Below are 18,994 nucleotides of genomic sequence, written 5' to 3' on the forward strand. Positions count from 1 at the left end.
GGGAAAGCTGTCTGAAAAAACAGAATAAAGCAAGCTGAAGACAGACTAATGGTACAGAATAAGAGGCAGTTTGATTTGACATATTAAAAAAAACAGACAATATAAATATAAATAACTAAGTTGGTAGGTAATGCAGGGAGAACAAGAATTTAGAAACAGAAAGATAGAAAAAGGTTTGGTAAAAAATAGAATTAGGAAACGGAAATAATAGTTTGAAAACAATAAGGTGCAGTAAAAGTTAGGGAATTATAATTATTAGTATTAACAACAGGTGGGTTTACTGGGGCCAGCAGAGCCATTTGCAAAGGAGCGATCCTGGGAGGCACATTCAGGTCCTGCCTCGGCAGACTCCGTCTTCTTCTTGGCCCTGTGTGCTGATCATGGAAGACATAATTAAAGAGACAAAAATTGATTGGTGTGAAATACATATTAATAAATTGCTCCAAAAAGATTTTTTGACAGGAAACAGCAATTGCAATGAAATATACCTATCCAATCAGATCGACTAGTAGTTGACTAGTATTGCGGTCGTGTACCGTCCTATCTCTTTATTATTCCACTGTTCCATTCCGATTCCAGAATCCTAAATCTAAGTACCTCCTAGCCTGCCTATACCAAAAACTTTGGAATGAATTTTCCCAAAATTATATTTGCTTCTTCTAAGTTCTGATCTCATTCGCAATCATCAACCCCCTTTGACGGGCCAATTCACTAAGTCTGCATTTATTTTAGTCCTCAAAAATGCATAGATGGATGGATGCATATTGCATACACCAAATTGTTGGTTGGTTGCTGAGGTTGCTATATTATTCACTCACTAACAAACTGCAAAAGGTTCTACTATGGAGTCAGCAGCACATGAGAGGAGGACGAGTCACGCGGAGCGCTAAAAAAATTACCAACTAATAGTAAGTAACTAACTAACTACCTACAATTATCTTAGTGACAGGACAAAGGAAAGGAGTCTCTTTAGTCCACATTACCTTACTTAAGTTCTCTAACCTCTCTTACATAATCAGCCCAAGCTAGCGCAAAGTTGCAAATAAGTAAGATTAGTAGCGCAGAGCACCTGTCTAGAAGAATAACAATCACATAATGTAAGATTTTTTTATATGTGACTTACCTGCATGCGAGCAACAGCAGCATTCTTGCTATTTGGGAAAAAAAATAATATTTGCAATAACACAGAACAAAACACACAATAGTAATATAATCAGCTATCCACCAAGCCCCACAACCTCAACACCTAGCAGGTCCAGCAGGTCCTGCTCCCGGTCCAGGATGTCAGACCACCGGTGCGTCAGTTGGTTATGGGTGCACCGGACCTCAGAGCAGCGAAACACTTGCCAGCGCACCCTCACCCACCTGCGGTGATGCTCCTGGATCCCGTACCAGGAACCAGGCCTGATGTCTGGTGCCAGGGTTAAGGGGAGGTGGTGTGGAAAAGAAAATATAAGAATAACAGTTAAGTCAGGAGAAAAAGAGGGGAAGTAAAAAAATACAAAAGCAAGTAATAGAAAAACTGTACAAAAACACATTAAAACACACAAAACGTAGAAAAAGTAGAAAAAGAATGCTAAATATACACTTGGGAAGAGTGAGGGATATATAATAAATAAAAAAGATCAGAAAAAGGTTTTATGGACAAAGGATTGGAAACATTTAGGGAGGATTGAAAAATAGGCCCCAGAACCATAACCAGACAAGAAAAACAAGATGGCCACACCCATGTGCGAGTGCGTGGTGAAGTTTGTGTGATATTTCTCATTGAACATGCAATCCGCATTGCTGAACATCAGAAACGTCTTGCGAGCATGTCCGAGCATGCCGAACAAGCAACTCCGCATGCTCGCGGAACTCTGCGTAGCGTTGCAGAGTTTTTTTTACCGCTTCACGGAGTTCTGCATTGCACGGCTATGCGAACTCCACCCGGGCTTACACCAGACTACATAACTTCCAATGAGGTTGTGAATTTATCCCAGGGTATGGCAAATAACGTGAATCTGCCCCAGATACCCTTTCAGTGACAGATCTGGGCCAAATAATAGAGAGACTCATAACTCTATCTGGACGAAAATACTATGTGCGTTTTGTAATTATGACAGTAAGATATGCACTTATACAGTTCCTAAAAAATATTTAGAGGCACTGTAAAAATTCTGCAATTCAATACATACATCAGCACCTGCAAGAAATACCAGAGATGTATAATGTATAATTCTGTTCAGTAGTTAAAAAAACCTTCTACTTCATCCATCACTTTCTTTTTTCCAGTAAACTGTCTCTCTTAAGGATTCCACAACAAGCCCCCTTTCTGCCATCCTCTAGTTCATATGAACCTAGGGACATTTAATGTCAGCCCTCTCAGAGATCATGCAATAGTCAAGTGCACTAGGTAATCTTGTGAAAAAAGGAAGCTAATCCCATCTGCATCGAACTGCATCAGAGCACTCCCCCAAGGCAAAGCCAATATACATCATAATTTCATCACCAAATACAACTCTAGCTTAAAGGCACAAGACTCCACAAATGGTAGTAGTAATGGCCCAGTGGATGGTCCAGCAGGAGTATTGACAATATAGATTAAGCAAGGTATAGGTTATAACATCTGAGTATTACACATCAGTGACATTACATCATGGTGATACGCTTGGTGGTAAGCCACTCCCACTCAATCAACAATGATAGAGGGAGGATGGGTGGATTGAAGTCCAAAGCCATGAACTTCTAGAAGATCACCTAGGGTTTCAATATGGCACACAATTCAATTCAATTCAGCTTAATTCTGTTTGAAAAATACAACCGTAAAAGCATACTAAAAACAGTTATCACATGAGAAATCAGATAGCCAATACAGTTAAATAACACATGTGCATAAAAATAAGTTATTTTAAAAACAATTCATGAACAAATTAACATGATAAGCCGACAATGCAGTACATAGGTTAAGTTACAGTCCAATATCTCATGCGAGTCTTGATAGAAATTAATAGGAATTACTAGGTTGGTTTACAAATATTAGTATATAGCCAATTTTTTATTATTTACCGTATGACATATGAGTATTTATTGTAAAGTGCATCAGTCTATGGTAGGTCCTATATTTTTTCATACATTAAGAACTCAAGATGTGAATCGTCTTTTCTTTTTTTGATCGCCAATTGTATAAAAACCACTACTGCATTGCATACATTTTCATTTTCTAAAGTCTGAATGTAGTTAAAAGTGGACTCATAAAAATACAATTTAATGTCAATAAATAAATGTTGTAAAACACACTTCTTAATATCTCTATAAAAATTACAAAAAAGGATAAAATGCAATGTTGACTGCAGTGGCTTTACGTCACAAGTGCAATTTGGAAGGTTTTGGCTCCATTTACCTATAATAGGAAATGCAATCAAATAATGAAGAGTACTCGTTCTCAACCTTGTGAGATAAAACCTGTGTTGTAGACTTGTTACCCACAGTAAGTATTGTTGAGTACCCAACACAAAAGGTCCTTTACAATTTAATTTATTCATCTGTTTTGAGCTTCCTGCTATATCTCTTAGTGTTTCTCTTTCTCCTACAAGCCCTAATATAAGTCTCTTTTACTATGGAGTTGAAAGTCCATAGGGTCCTTAAAATCTGGCACTCCTATCTGATAATTGCAGCAAACTTTAATTCCATGTTCGAGCCTTTGAACACTGAAAACAAAAATGTAGCTTTGGAGGAAGACAAGATGTGGGGCATCCTTGCTTGGAACTCCCAGCCATTAAAAAATGGACCAAAGCAGCACTACAACTCAAGGCACTATCCATTAAGGGGGGGCACAGGGCAGTAAATGGTAGATCTAAATCCGACCAGGGTGGACCAAATACCTATAGCAACTACTACCACTCCAGTCACATCAATTATTTTCTACTAGACCTAAGTTGTGGCCTCTCCTCAATGACATGGTTATTACAGAATGGGTGGAAAGTGACCACAACCCATTGTGCCTTACTCTAGAGTCTTTTCGCCTGAAAATGGTGGCTATCTCCCCTCCCCTATCCTCAACTAGTGATTTATATCCATGTGACATGCCAGGTGGTCCCGCGTTGTCGACAGTTAAGACACATTACTTGCTATAAAAAACAGATGTCTCATCCTCTTTAGTAGTGATAAACACACTTCTAAGTAGTAAAGGGATCTCGGGGCAATTATGGAAGCATATGATAAATTGTTCAAGCAAATAAAACTAAACTTTTTATCCCTATAACAGTAAACAGTAGTCGCCCCCCTAAGAGAAGGTGGTTCAATAAAGAGTGCAGGCAAGCACGCAGTTCACTGGTAGCTGTCATAAAAGCTAAAGACCATTCCAGGATTCGCTCACCTAGGAAAAGGACGAAGAATGTCAGACTCAGGCAAAAAGAAAGATGGTCAGAGCTCAAAAAGGCCTGTTTGGCTAAAGACTCAGCAACATTTTGATCTCTTGTAAAGTGGGGTAATGGGGGGACTTCTCATTATTGTGCTCTGGGGAGGATGAATCATGTGACTCATTTGATACATGCCCCTTCTTTTGGTAGTACCATCATTAAAATTAGCCGATATATAAGCAGCTCTAGACACAGTCATTAGTGGCAGAGCTCCTGAACCAGTTAGCATTCCAGACTCCTGGCAGGGTGTTGAGTTAATCCCCATTTTTTTAAAAGGTGATAATTCCTTACCAGGTAATTATAGGCTTATAAGCCTAATTGACTCAGTTCAAAAACATTTTACGCACCTCGTATTTGCCAAAATACAGATTTGTGGTTAACAGAAAGTGACAACATTTCACCCCACCAGGCAGGATTTCACAAGTCAGTCAGCATTATCGACCAAAATCTTTTGCTTTTTACTTTTATACTGGCAAATGGTAGTTATCGGCAAGGGCAGCACGTATGCTGCCATTGTCAACCTAATTTGTCATGCTAATTTGACAACATGTTAACCAACTTAACCCAGGTTCACTGAGGCACCCTGGGTCAACTTACTGACCACTTTCCTATTCGCAAAGGGGTTCACCAAGGTGTGCTTTGGTCTCTACTCTTTTCTCATTGTTCCTTAATGGCATCTTCCAATTTCTCTCCTGCCTCCCTACCAATGCTTGTTCACTGGCAGGTTTCCACATTTTAATGTTAGCAGATGACATGCTTTTAATTTTAAAAACTCCAAGTGGTCTTGTAATAAATCTCGCAAAGGCTAAATATATGACATTAAACCACATAAATCCTTTAGGGGCTTCGTAAGGCTGAGGTACAAGCCCTTGAAAAGAACTGAGGTTTTTAGCTTCTTGGGTATCACGCTGGCTGTGAACATGTACTGGAATCCACAAGTAGAAATAATGTCCCTAAAACACTGACAAATTGCTGGTGCGTTGCTGAAAGAATTTCATACCTCCTTCTCAAAGCCTATTAGCCCAGTCCTGCAGCTACATGGCGCCAAAGATCTGGGCTTAGTTCTTTATGGCTGGGAGCTCTGGGGCTTCTCCAAAGTAGAAACTCTGATTGGTTCTAAGAGCAAGTGTTTGAAGAACGTGCTGCACCTTTTGCAAAGCACACCCCTAAAACCACTGATGCTGGACCTAGGCATGAAATGAGTAGCCAACAAAGCTATAGTTTACCCAATATTTTGTTGGTAAAGGCTGTGGTCTACCCCAGAGTTTGCCCACTAGCTCACAGCCCTAAGGGATGTTATAGATGCCAATTGATCTCAAAAGATTGACTTGCTCCAAAACTTTAAAAAAAACTCAGATGAACTTGGGATTGAAGGAACTATGGGATAATACCAATTGAGTCCATATACTGTCAGCAGAAAAATTGAAAAAGTATTACTGGTTAGTGATCTTTCTAAATCAGCTGCGAGTTGCGGAAAGTATATCCTTGACAGGGAGGTTTTGGGAATTCAAATCCTACTGCTCCCTGAAAGCCTATTGGGACATTATAGCTATACCACCTGATAGAAAACTTTATTTCCAATTTAGGGTAGGACCCCTCCCACTAAAAACCTATACAAACAAATGAAATTCAAAATACGACGACCCTTGTCCTACTTGACCTGTCTCCAGCGAAACCATCTCCCATGTCCTGTTTGTTTGTCCCACATATGTAGGCCCTCACAAAAAATGGCTGAATCCTATATGCAAATACCTGGAGACAAGAAGGAGCTTCACTGCATTGAGAATCCTAATGATTGATTCCCATCCACTCCTTGCATGTTCGGTCGCCAAATTCCTAGGCTGGATGTGGGCTATAAGACGCAGGAAGTTACCCACGTTACTCCTAAGAGAGTCTAATGATCCTTAATCATTATTAGATACCATCACGTTGGGGGCAAGCAGCAACTCCATTGTGTTGAGATTCTTATGGAAGAATCCCACTCATTTTATTCTGCATGTTTTAGACCCCCTATCAGATTTTAAAACTTATATTTACCTTTCCTGTATATTTTTACTGCCTGTTATGTAAAAATAGTCAATGACAAGTGCTATATATGTCTATCATGTACCTTTGTATGCTGTGATGCCTAGTCTCTCCTACACAGTTGATTTTGCATTTAATGTACATTTGAACAATTTTTAGGTAGAGCCTAGCGCAGCTCGCATGCGCTGCACTAGTAGAAGGCCTCTTGGAATCACTTCAGGTTTTCTGCAAACTCATGCATGTGGTGTTCGATTTTCCACACATGCTATTGGCCTCTGCGTGTGGCTTTCAAAAATGAAAGCCCGCAATTGACCAAAGGCAGGTGCATGTCCCACATTTTCTGAAAATGTTTACTCTCACAGTGTTTAGCTGTCGGGATCGAGCAGCAGCACACAGCGTGCCATCTGTTGTTGATCATGTTTAATTTCAAGACCTTGCAGCTTTCCTTACCAGGCGTGTCCCCTCCACCCGGCCAAGAGACAGACCCCACCGCCACAACAGTGCATGCTTCTTTTCCAGCACTCGCATTCATGACACAAAGATACTAACAAGGCGTGTCCCCTCCACCCCGGCCAAGGGACCGACCCCACGGCCACAAGAGTGCGTGATTCTTTTTCAAGCACTCGCATTTCATCTATGTCAGCACTCTCTTTCTGCACCATTATCTTTGTATTAGTATGTTACTGTCAAGAGATTTGCTTTACTCTGTAGTTGGCCTCTATAGTCGCCTCTTTTTCGGTACCATCTTAAAAATTGACCGCACCTTTTAACATTAGCGTTTTTTCATAATGGTGGTACGTGCTTCCTTTTACACCTCTGCTCAGCTGAGGTGAGTGCTACCTTTGACATCTCTGCATAGTGCACAGCTGTGGTGCGTGTTTCTTTTCCCCACATTGCTTTTGGTGCCTGCTTGGTCCAGGGGCGTAACGCAGGCCCTTGCTGGGGGCTTATTTTGAGCAGGTGTCTGCTGGTGTGCACATGGGCACTGAATTATTAGCACTGTGTGCTTTATGGCACTGGCTGCTAAATAATGCCTCTGCGCAGCAGTGGTGGGTGCTACCTTTCACATCTCTGCACAGTGCACAGCTGTGGTGCGTGCTTCCTTTCCCCCATTGCACAGTACACAGCTTAAAAATTTATCGCACCTTTTAACATTCGCGTTTTTTCAGCGCCGTGGTGCACTCTTCCTTTCACACCTCTGTGCAGCTGTGGTGCGTGCTACCTTTGACATCTCTGCACAGTACACAGCTGTGGTGCGTGCTTCCTTTCCCCCATTGCACAGTACACAGCTTCAAAATAGATCGCACTTTTTAACATTCTTGTTTTTTCATCTTCGTAGTGCGTGCTTCCTTTCACATCTCTGCGCAGCTGTGGCGCGTGCTACCTTTGACATCTCTGCACATGCATGCTTCCCTTCACCCCCCCCCTGCACAGTGCACAGCTGTGGTGCATGTTTCCTTCACCCCACTGCACGTGCCCCCTCCATCATACCCACGTGGTTTTCTGTTTAATAAGCACATTTCATACACAGATGCCCAGGTTTCTGATGTTAGCATTTGTGAACTCACTGAACCTCACAGCTTTTCTTACAAGGCGCTTCCCCTCCATCCCGGTTGAGGGACAGACCCCACCGCCATAAGCTGGATTATAAAATGCCCTGATAGAAGCACCAAGGCGCTGGACCTTGCAGCTTTCCTTACAAGGCGCGTCCTCTCCACCCCGGCCGAGGGACAAACTCCTCCGCCACAAGCTGATGATAATATTATAAATTTTTATTATTCCTTGCAACTTTGGCATTGACATTTTTGCCCTTTATTACACTATTTGTTCGTTTGTAAATCATCATCAGCAACATTTGTGCTCTTGTGCTGCCCAGACAGGAAGTACACCAGTACCGCCACTGTAACAGGAGCAGACCCACCACCCCTACCACACTTCCAACAAACGGCTCTACAGTAAACAGTCTGTGTAATGTTTCTTATTGCTACAGTTTATCTCCCTTCACTGGCTCCTCACCCGCCCCCATCACTCTTCCCCTCTCTCCCACTGTCTCCTTCCCGAGATTGGTGCAACAGACATAAGTGTTTAGGCTCTGTTAATTGCAGAAACGTTAATACCCTTAACAGGCCCACGCTGCCACCGTTATTTTATTTTACAGCTACACTGATTATATTGATATGCCACAACCATCCAAACATCCAACAAGCTCCCTACTATACAAAATTAAAATAAAGGACACGGAGCATTAAAAGATGTTTTGCTTTTGGGAATATTGTTAACTAAAGAGTTTTCCGTGAGAAGCCTGCAAACTGGGACAGTTCAGAAAGCCAGCACATTTCACTCTACAGGAGGCCTACAGATCGCTGCGTACCAGGCATCCCTTGTATTACAGTTCCTTTGAGTGTGTTTGTGTGTGTAGTAGTCGAGGATCTTGGTGCTCGATCGATCCAGGGGCGTAACGCAGGCCCCTGCTGCGGGCTTAATTTGAGCAGGTGTCTGCCGGTGCACACATGGGCACTTAATTATTAGCAATTGCTTTTTCTGTGGGCTTGCCGGCACCGGCTACTAAATAATGCCTCTGCGCAGCTGTGGTGCATGCTACCTTTGACATCTCTCTACAGTGCACAGTTGTAATGCGTGCTTCCGTTCCCCCATTGCACAGTACACAGCCTAAAAATTGACCGCACCTTTTAACATTTGCGTTTTTTCAGCACCGTGGTGCGTGCTTCCTTTTACAATTCTGCGCAGTGCACAGCTGTGGTGCTTGTTTCCTTTCCCCCCATTGCACAGTACACAGCTTAAAAATTTACAGCACCTTTTAACATTTGCATTTTTTCTGCACCGTGGTGCGTGCATCCTTTCACACCTCTGAGCAGTACACAGCTTAAAAACTGACCGCACATTTTTTAGTACAATGCTTCAGTTATATATAATGTTTTTTTGGTTAGATATAAGGTGACAGAAATAGTTATAACACTTTGTTTATTATAACTTATACATTTTCAACATGCTGCACAACATTCACAATGCTCTTCAACACATATTACAAATGTTAACAAAGTTAATAGCTCTGTCTAAACACTTATAACGCCCCAAAGGCGAGACCTATTGACTATGTCAATGCTTGTTCCTTTTTATTAACATTGATTATTGATTGTGCTATTTTATTGCTTTTATGACATGTGCTGTCGAAATAAAGCTTATTAAAATGTAATGGATCCTACATTATTTCATGACTTCAGTTTAGATCACGAGCAGCACGGTTCTGGAGGGATGCAAACTCCTCAACAGTAATTATCAGTCCCATGCAGTAATATCCTGTCAGCATAATGTGGGCACCTGCTATCACCACGGAAAATCCACACAAATTTCCCAACTCTGTGGGGTTTAAGGCTCTCATTTACCATCTGCTTTAAGTAGCCCAACTGCCCTGCCATTCTCTTCTAAAAGCTAACAAAAAAAACAACTAAAATAACTCATACCATCTTGAGGGTTTGTTGACAGAAAATCAGGAAGAGGTTCAATTTCCCCCTCCTGCACTTCATTAGTTACCATCAGCACCGTCATGTCAGCTCTATCTTGGTGTCGTTTTAGGTGATTGATATGGAGTACTGTCAAAGGACTCCCAAAGCTGCCCAAGTCAACCAAGTAGGTGACCTCCCCTTTCTTTTCCACTGTGGGATAGGGCCCAATTCACTTGTCCTTGAGAGCCTTGGGAGCCACAGGTTCCAACACCCTCACCAGCTGACCTGGTTGATACTCAACCATGGCTGTCTTCTGGTCACACCAGAGCTTTATGAGCTCCTGGCTGGTCTGCAGATTCCTCTTCTCTTTCTTCATATATTCTGCCATGCATAAGCATAGGCCTAGCACACAATCCACTATGTCCTGTTGAGGTTGTTTAAGAGGCGTCTCCCATCCTTCTTTTACCAAACTTAGAGGACCTCTTACACGGTGTCCAAACCAAAGTTCAAAGGGGCTAAAGCCAACCCACTTCCGAGAAACTTCCCTGTATGCAAACAGGAGGCATGGTAACAAGACATCCCACCTCCTATTAAGCATGTCAGGGAGTCCTTGAATCATGCACTTAATGGTCTTGTTGAATCTCTCCACCAAGCCATTAGACTGAGGGTGACAGGGGGTTGTGAATTTTTAACTCACACTACATTTATCCCACATATCCCTGAGGTATGCAGACATGAAGTTGGTCCCAGTATCTGAGACCACTTCCTTAGGAAACCCAACAGCGGTGAAGATGGCAAGGAAGACCTTTGCTACTGCAGGAGCAGGTGCGAACCTTAGGGGATTGCTTCAAGATATCTAGTGGCATTGTCCACTACCACTGGGATAAATCTGTTTCCAGATACAGTAGGAGGGTCTAGGGGCAACCATGTCAATCCCTACCCTCTCAAAGAGAGTCCCAACCACGGGTAGTGGAATAAGAAGCCTTTGTAGTTGATCCTGTCTCGACACTGGCTAGACAGGTTGGACATCAGTGACAGAACTCCTTAACCTTCTCAGACATCTGGGGCCCATAAAAATTGGTGACTAGCCTTTCCCAGATGTCCAGCGAGGGAGATGTCATGGCTCAATGTAAGAATTAATTCCCTGTATGCCTGGGGGACCACCACTCTACAGGTTGCCCCTGGTTTGGGGTCCCTGGCCTCAGCATACAGTAGTCCATCCTCTCAATAGACCCTATGAGCGCCACTCACACTTCCCTTTTCTTGCCTGGTAGTTTGCTGCCACAGACTCCCTAAGGCATGGCACACCTTTTGCTCTGCTCATAGATCCTCTCTGTAGGGTCCCCCTGCATTAAGAAGCTCTGCCAGGTCAGGCCCAAATTCCCCAGCTGCAGTTCCCTCTTCAGGCATCAGGCTATCTTTCTCAGAAGACTTCTCCCCCTGGCCCTTGGAATTCTTGGAAGCTGTACCACCAGTCTTCCTATACTTTCCCTTTTTCTTGGTTTCTTAGGCCATACTTTCAGGCTCCAAGTCGTCTTGACTACCCTTACTTTCAGCCTGTTTCCATTCAGGGAGGCCCAGCACACAAGCCTGGTCCCTCTTTTCTAGTTCTGTCCATGCAGAAGTCTCCAGATCATTGCCTAACAGACATGCAGCTGGTAAGGCAGGGAACACAGCTCCCTTTTTTGGGCAAGTAACCCCTCCCTACTCTAAGTTTACCACGGCCAGTGGAAGTTGCTTAGTCTCACTGTGTGCATTGGTAATTTGGTGCCTCACACCAGGAATGTGCTGTCACCATGGTATCACTGGCTCCTATATCCCTAAAAGCTTCTACTTCAGTCTGATTGATTCTGGATCTCTGCCTGTACCTAAACATGTATCCAGAAGCTTAATGCACGACCCACCCAGGGAAACTAAAGTATCCTCTGTATATACTATGGCCTCTCTAGTATACATAGCTATTCCCATGTCCAAAGTAGCTAAACCCTTGGAAGGTGCACCAGTGGGGGATGCCTTGGTGCATGCTGTATCACCTCTCTTATGCCCTGGCTAGCTACAGTCAAAGCATGTCCCAGACTTCTTAGGATCCCAGATTTTACTCTCATATCCCTTTCCTTTGGAATGGGATGAATCTCAGGGCCCGCCTTCTTGAGAAGATTTTTGGGGGCCTTTAGAAAACGCTTTCTTTTTATCTTTATTTTTGTCAGTGCTCACCTCTTTCCTTGCTGGGAAGTCTATGCATCCTTCTTGGGGTGACCCCCCAACTTGGGTCTTCTTATGGGATACCCTGGATCTGACACATTTATCTGCTTTCTTCCCCAACTCGACAGGAGAAGACACGTCAGAATCGACCAGATGCTGTCTCAAAAACACTGTGCTACAATTACTCAAACTGTGAGTCCATAAGAGTCCACTTTGTTACCTACTATCCAGCCTCCAGTGCTTTGGCTCTGGTGACAACAAAGTCCACCTTGGTTTGGTCCCACCTCTTTTGGGTCTCTCTGAAGATTTCTCTGTACGCCTCTATGGTGACTCCAAACCCCTCAATCTGTGTCTCCTTCATGTGTGAATATGACTCAGCCACATCCTCATCAAGGTTAAGACTCTATCTCTGCCCTTCACTGAGAATAACTCCCAAAATAAAGAACTCCATTGTTGGTGATCAAACCTCAGTCTCGAAGCTCTATCAAAAGCTGCAAACCACTTGGTTATGTCATCTCCATCACCAAATTTAGGGACAATACATTGAGGAACTTTGTGGTCAAAACACTCCTCGTTATTCTTGTTAAAATTGCTGCTACCATCTTTGGGAACTAGTCCCATCTTAGCTCTCTTGATACCAAGGGATAGTCTCCTTTGTTCTAAGTCCAACTTTTTCTCCTCCAAGGATAGTTCATCAAGCTGGCCATGAAGTTTTCTACTACCCTACGAATGGAGGGGATTCTAGAGTGACCTCTGTCACTTCCCACTGATATAGGCATTCTGGGGAAGTTGTGTAATTCAGGATCATCAGAGGGTTCCCCCTCATAAATTTGGGCTGTGACCACATTCTCTTTTTCTTTGTCTGTTTGACCAGCAGAGAAGTGGTCATCCCTCACTAGGGATTTTACCTCAAAGACTCAGAGGGTCTGTTCTAGGTCCTCTCTCTTAGCCTCTAATCTTGTATAATGCAATCAGATCTTTGATCTTCAGATGGAGAGAATAGGCTGATCAAAGCTCAGGACATTCTCCATTATGAGCTCTCATTAAAACTCCTAAGAACGTTTAAATATTTTCTCTAACTTTTCTAAAACACTTTTTAAACTTTAAATGCAATTGAAATTGGGATGTAACACAGAACCTTAGCAATTATTATTAAATATGGCTTTTAGAAAAATAAAAATAAATCTTTATCTTATGTCTAAAGACAATTTAAGGATTTCTTTGTGAACTGGAAAAACTAGGTAATGTCAGGTTATTACATATGAAACACAGGTTCTAGATCCCACTGCTGAAACACTAATGTGTCCAGGTGAAAGTATTAAGTGATATGGCAGGTGGGCCAAATCATGTAATACTAACAGAATACACAAGAGTGGACCACAGATTCACCCTTAGCAGCCTTAGATCGGACCGGGTAGTGTGGCAAAGAGTAGTCAGGCGTATTCAGAGGAACATGTGTTCTCGAAAGAAGTGCTGACACAAATTTATAAAAGTGGTTTGTATTTTTTTATAAGTATAGACACCAAAATGAACTTGATACTTTACATATAACTGCAGTTATACAATTTTAAAACATTAAACAATAAATGCAGTTGAAGCTGTCAAACGTTTACTATTGAAGTCAATGGGAGAAAAGCACAGTTAGAAGTGGGTTACTTGCAGGGTGAGTTCAAATGAACCCTTTTGTGGTTAAGGTTCTGTGTGTCCCTAAACCAATACTCCATAAGTGTTACTACATTACCTTTCCCAGGCAGCCCATGTGCAGAGGTTGGCCGCCCTTGGTGCTAATGGGATTTGTGGGAGCTTTCCAAAATGCGGCACTTAACAAAACCACACTTGGTGATGGAGTTACACTCTACCCTTGGAGAGAAGAGGTCTTTGGGGTCCCAGGACCGGGGATCAACAGCTGCAATTCTTATACCTTGCTCAGCAGCTCCAGGAGCAGAGGTAGCAGGCAGCTGTCTATCACCAGGGCAGGTTGCGCCAAGGATGCTTTGCCACACCCTTAACTGCACCGCCTTCAGGATGCAGGGACAAGGCAGCAGGGTCGTTACCCATGTCAGTCACTGTTGCTTTGAGGTGCTCTTGGGGTGAAGATGTTCATTTCAAGATCGATCACCTGACTCGAAATCACCAAGCCTTGGCTGCAGCAAATGTAGTCCTTGGTTACTTCAGCAGCTGGAGGTCGACAGGAGTGGACTAAGGGCTTGAAACTTGGTGTTAGCTTAGCCACAACATTGGGCTGGCAGGAAACCACTTCTCTTTGGCATCACTCACGACAGGCCCAGCAGGTCACAATTCTTGTGATGCAGCACATCGATTCTTCTTCAGGTTGCAGGAGACAGGTTCCATCAGTCAGGGAGTCTGCTTTGGATGCTGACATCCACTGGAGTCCCTCTTGCTAGGAGCAATGAGCTTTTGCCACAGACATATGTTGAACACTCAGATCCATTATGCGGTCTCTTCAGTGTCCTATATATGCGTTGCCGCAGAGTCCAAAGTCCTGTTGTTGGTCACAGCATCTTCTCTGTGCCTCTTCGGGGATTGCAAGTTAGAACTGAGTTTCTGGTGTGAGGGGAGCCCCTTAAATCCTAATTTAAGAGGCGTTAAGGGTGTGAGCGACAGTGGCCAATGGGCTACTGGTCCCTGTGGCTAATCCACCCCTAAGGTGATGACTTCCTGTGGGAGTACATCACCTTTCTACCCAGAACACATTATTTCAGAGTCTGAAAAAATGGCAGAACCCTTCCTTGACTGTATAGACATCCTAGCAAACTCTAAAGTTATGGATAGGCTTTGGGGATGGTACGCCTCCCAAATAACTAATTTTCCCACCTGCCTGAGCCTCAGACCTGGAAAGGGGTTTGTCCTCGAGTGGGGGATGAGGTAATTACAAGTCAATGACGGTGAAAGCCTTTGAGGCTCACTGCCTTGATGACAGTATACAGTAGCCATCCTGGGGAGGAAGGAAGACTGACCTCCTTCTTGACCAGGTCTGTGTGTCTGTCCTGGGGAAATGCTATCAGAACCCACCAGGAGAGCAGACTCTTGTCTAGTGGCAAGCCCAGCGCGGCCCACCTGTGCATGCCAGCTCACCCTTGACACAAGAATCGTGTCACCGATGAAAAAGCACAGTGTTCGAGGCCAAACACAACACAGTTTGATGGCACCATAATGGAGCTGACTTTCTCGAGTCTGCTCAGTAGCCAAAGAGAGGACGCCCCGCTAAGCACAGTGTCAGGTGGCTTGGGATCCTGCTACTGCCCCGGCCGTAGATGCTACCTTTCTTGGGATATTAGCATTCCTACTAATTTTATCGAGGTCTGGGGGGGACAGTATTAAGACCCGCTTTGGCATTTGGTTACTAGAGCGCCCTAAGTGACGCTCGTATAAGGCGTAACTCATGCGCAGCTATGTCCTACAGGAATCATCTGATGGGGTGTGGCAGTATGTATCTCGATCCTACTGCACACTATGTTGTGGATGCGAGTGGGGATCTAGAGATGTATTGCTTGACCCCTGATTGGCCCCTGAGGATTACAGCGCTCAGGGATTACACATGCTCATACTCCATACTGTTGGTGGCTGTATAAGGGATTGCACCGACTCAGTCAACCACGAGTTTAATAATTGCCAACAGTCATTGAGCTTTACGTACTGACTTCTATCTCCTTTTGTAAATGTTCACGTTGCCATACAGTGTTGACCCTCATCGGGTAAGTCCTAAAACGTGTTTTCCTAGTGATTATCCATTGGTTGCTATTTTCACTATGTTTTTAGACGCCTTGAGCATGATCACAGACACCTGAGTGTGATGCATGCTTTTACGCACTTTCATTAAGGTATAGCGTGATGATTTTAGAGATACAGCACGGTATTGATACAGTAATCTTTGTGATTCTTTCCCTCTAAAGGTGATGTTCAAGGTCTAGAGGTACCACTTTTTAGGGTGCTGTAAGGGTGGTCACTAATTTTCACAATCTTTGGACCACCACCAAAAATTGTAGATAGATCTTCCATCGGTCCTGAAGAATTGCCGTCCATTTGACTTTTGGCAAGAAACATGTTGGCCTGATTTCAAAGCGCAATACCCTGTAACCTTAGAACAGGGGTACGTGCACTATTATTTTAATCAGGATAGTGGCCACATTCATTAAAGTTGTTCTGAGTGGACCAATATTTCACCTTCCCACATCTACACTCACCAGGACCCTCACACGCACTGCACCCAACTGTGAGAAAAAAAGATCTTCGCTAAAAGGCCCCAACATGGGTGCCGATCGGGCATTGCAGTGCCGACCCAATGAGAAGCAGACCCAATGATGAAGCAAGACACCTAGCTGACTAGGTGTGTGAGGGTCTCTTTCCGAAAGGAGGACTACCTTCTCCTGCCCTGAGTACACATATGCATTGCTCGATACACAGCATACCATTCTGGTGTATTATTGCGTTTGGGCTTGTATGCTGGACCTAGGTAAATAGTAGGCCAAAGTCCCTCTCCCTTTTGTAGACACTGCTCAGTAGCCAGCCCATGTTCCTCTATGAACTGCAGGTCACTTAGAGTAAACCTGGCTTTACAGGGTTACTGTATGGATATATATGTATGAACATATATCTCCACACCTTTAATATAATGCACTCTACCTCCTGAAGTTAGGAGGACAACCTTAAGAGTGACTTGCGTACATTAAGACAGTGGTGTGTCTCTGTAGCATGTGATCTGTGCAGAGTCACTCTAAAGCAGACAGGCTGCTCATGCAGGGTGCAATGGCAGACCTAAAGACATACTTTTACTTGGGTCACGCAGGAAGTCACAATATGGTGCTTCAGCCGTGGTGGCTACACTTATCACCCTTGCCTTGGTTCCACTGGTACCATTTACTAGGGACCTACTGTAGGAAGGAGGAATCTGACTGCATGGTTGCCCCGACTTTTTTCCTTGTGTTTTGCTGGTTTCTGACTTAGTTTGGCTGGGATCCTGCTATTCAGGACCCCAGCCTATCTGCTTTCTCCCTTAAATTGATTCTCAGTACCTTAGGTACACTCCAGATTGGATTCTGGGGTACTCTTATAAGTCCCTAGTATATGGTATACTATGTACCCGGGGCGTAGGTACCACAGAGGCCTACCAGGGGCCGCAGCATGTAGTATGCCACACCTGGGAAGCCCTCCAAAATGATGCCACAGGTCTGTTACTGCAGCCTGAGTAAGGTGGTGCACGCACTCCTTACTAAGATATTGGTTCACTATATCTCACATTATCACTGCACGTATAAACCTATCAGTCACCCCTATGGCAGGCCTTATCAATCCTGTAGGCAGGGTGCTTGGTTTTATGTGAGAGGGTGCCCATGCATGAGCAGAGCCCCTCTGCAGCCTTCAGAATCTATCCTCCGGGGTTGTCTGTGATGCAGCCTGACCATCTACTCTTAAGTGCATTATAACCTTGCGGTAAATGCTAACTTTGGGATGGCTGCACGCAAACATGTCGTGTTTGGTGTCAAACACCTTGGAATCATACCCCCACACCAGTAACTGGTGTAGGAGTTTGAGACCACCCTTCTAGAGGGAGTGACATGGCAGCACCGGTATACCCGGTACCAGCTAACAGAGCCCTGGCATCACAAAATGGATGCTGCCGGCCACAGACACAAGTATGACATCCTGCTGCTGACCGAAACTCCAGCAGGGGAGGCCTGGAGAATAAGTTTCCTGTCACAGGGAGGTGTTATCACCTCCCAGACAGGCTTTAGTGGATTGGGTCTGGGTGGGTGAACTCCAAGAGTGCTTTGAAGTCTGCACTGGGGGCACATTTGGTGTCCCTGTGCATAGTCCAACTCAAACCGGTTGCAGGGGCTACCAGCTCCTGCTCTGGCGCGAAACTGGACAAAGGAAATGGGTGTAGCCACCCTCTTTCCTGACCCTTCCATAGGTGGGTCCCCTGAGTTAGACCAACCCCTTCCTTTGGTATAAAGAAGGAGCCCCTGACTACAGGACTTTAGATTACACCTAGATGAAACTCTGATACAGAAATCCCAGAACTTCGATGATCTACACGACTAGATGACTGAAGAATCTCCCTTGGAGTAAAGGAGTTACTCTCCTGCAAGACAGGCACCAAAGACGCATCTGACCGGTTTGCATCTCCGAAGCTCCCACCAGACTGCGAAGTATCTGCAACACAGGAGGTGGGTTTCCAGACTTCCCAGAGACTGACCCGAGTCCCCAGCAAAGCTGAGACCCATAGCCCTCTTGAGTACCCTGGCACCAGAACCCTGCCTGGACACTGTGCACATTTGCAAGTGAATTAGCTTCTCGACATCCCTTGAGGCTCTGCATTGGGTTACTTGCAGACCAGACCCGAGCACCTTTACCACCGAAGATTGCTAGCCTGCACTCTACTAGGGTTCCGTGAGCCGTCCCTTTCTGTTTTTGCTCGAGGTACCTTCACGATCCCTGGTCCATTGACTGGTGGGTCCCTGTGAAGGCAACTTTAACTTTAATTGGACTTTCCTGGTTGCTCCGGACGTGCCCTGACTCTCCATCACTTGGGGAGTCCCCAGGACCTTGCTGGTCGGCACCAAAGCATCTTTTCTCTTCCTACTTGGGTTGCTGTTGCCAAGGCTTGTTGTGTCCAATCCGGGCACCGACACTGCAGCACTCGACATCCTTCATGGGACAGCTTGAATCCAGCTCCTGGTTGTCCTCGATACCTCCTGGTTCTTGTGACTGAAGAGTCAAGCTTCCCCTTTTCACACTTGAAGCACCCGACATCGGTGGGCATTCGTCTATCGTGCCCCTGGTCACTGGCTAGTGACCCAGACTCTGTCCCCTCTGCTTTCAGGTTCTTCACATCTTCGATCCAGGCTTGGATCTCTTCAGACACTTCTCTTCTTCCCGGCA

The sequence above is a fragment of the Triturus cristatus genome, chromosome 8 (assembly GCF_964204655.1).
Source record: "Triturus cristatus chromosome 8, aTriCri1.1, whole genome shotgun sequence".
In the NCBI taxonomy this organism is placed as follows: domain Eukaryota; kingdom Metazoa; phylum Chordata; class Amphibia; order Caudata; family Salamandridae; genus Triturus; species Triturus cristatus.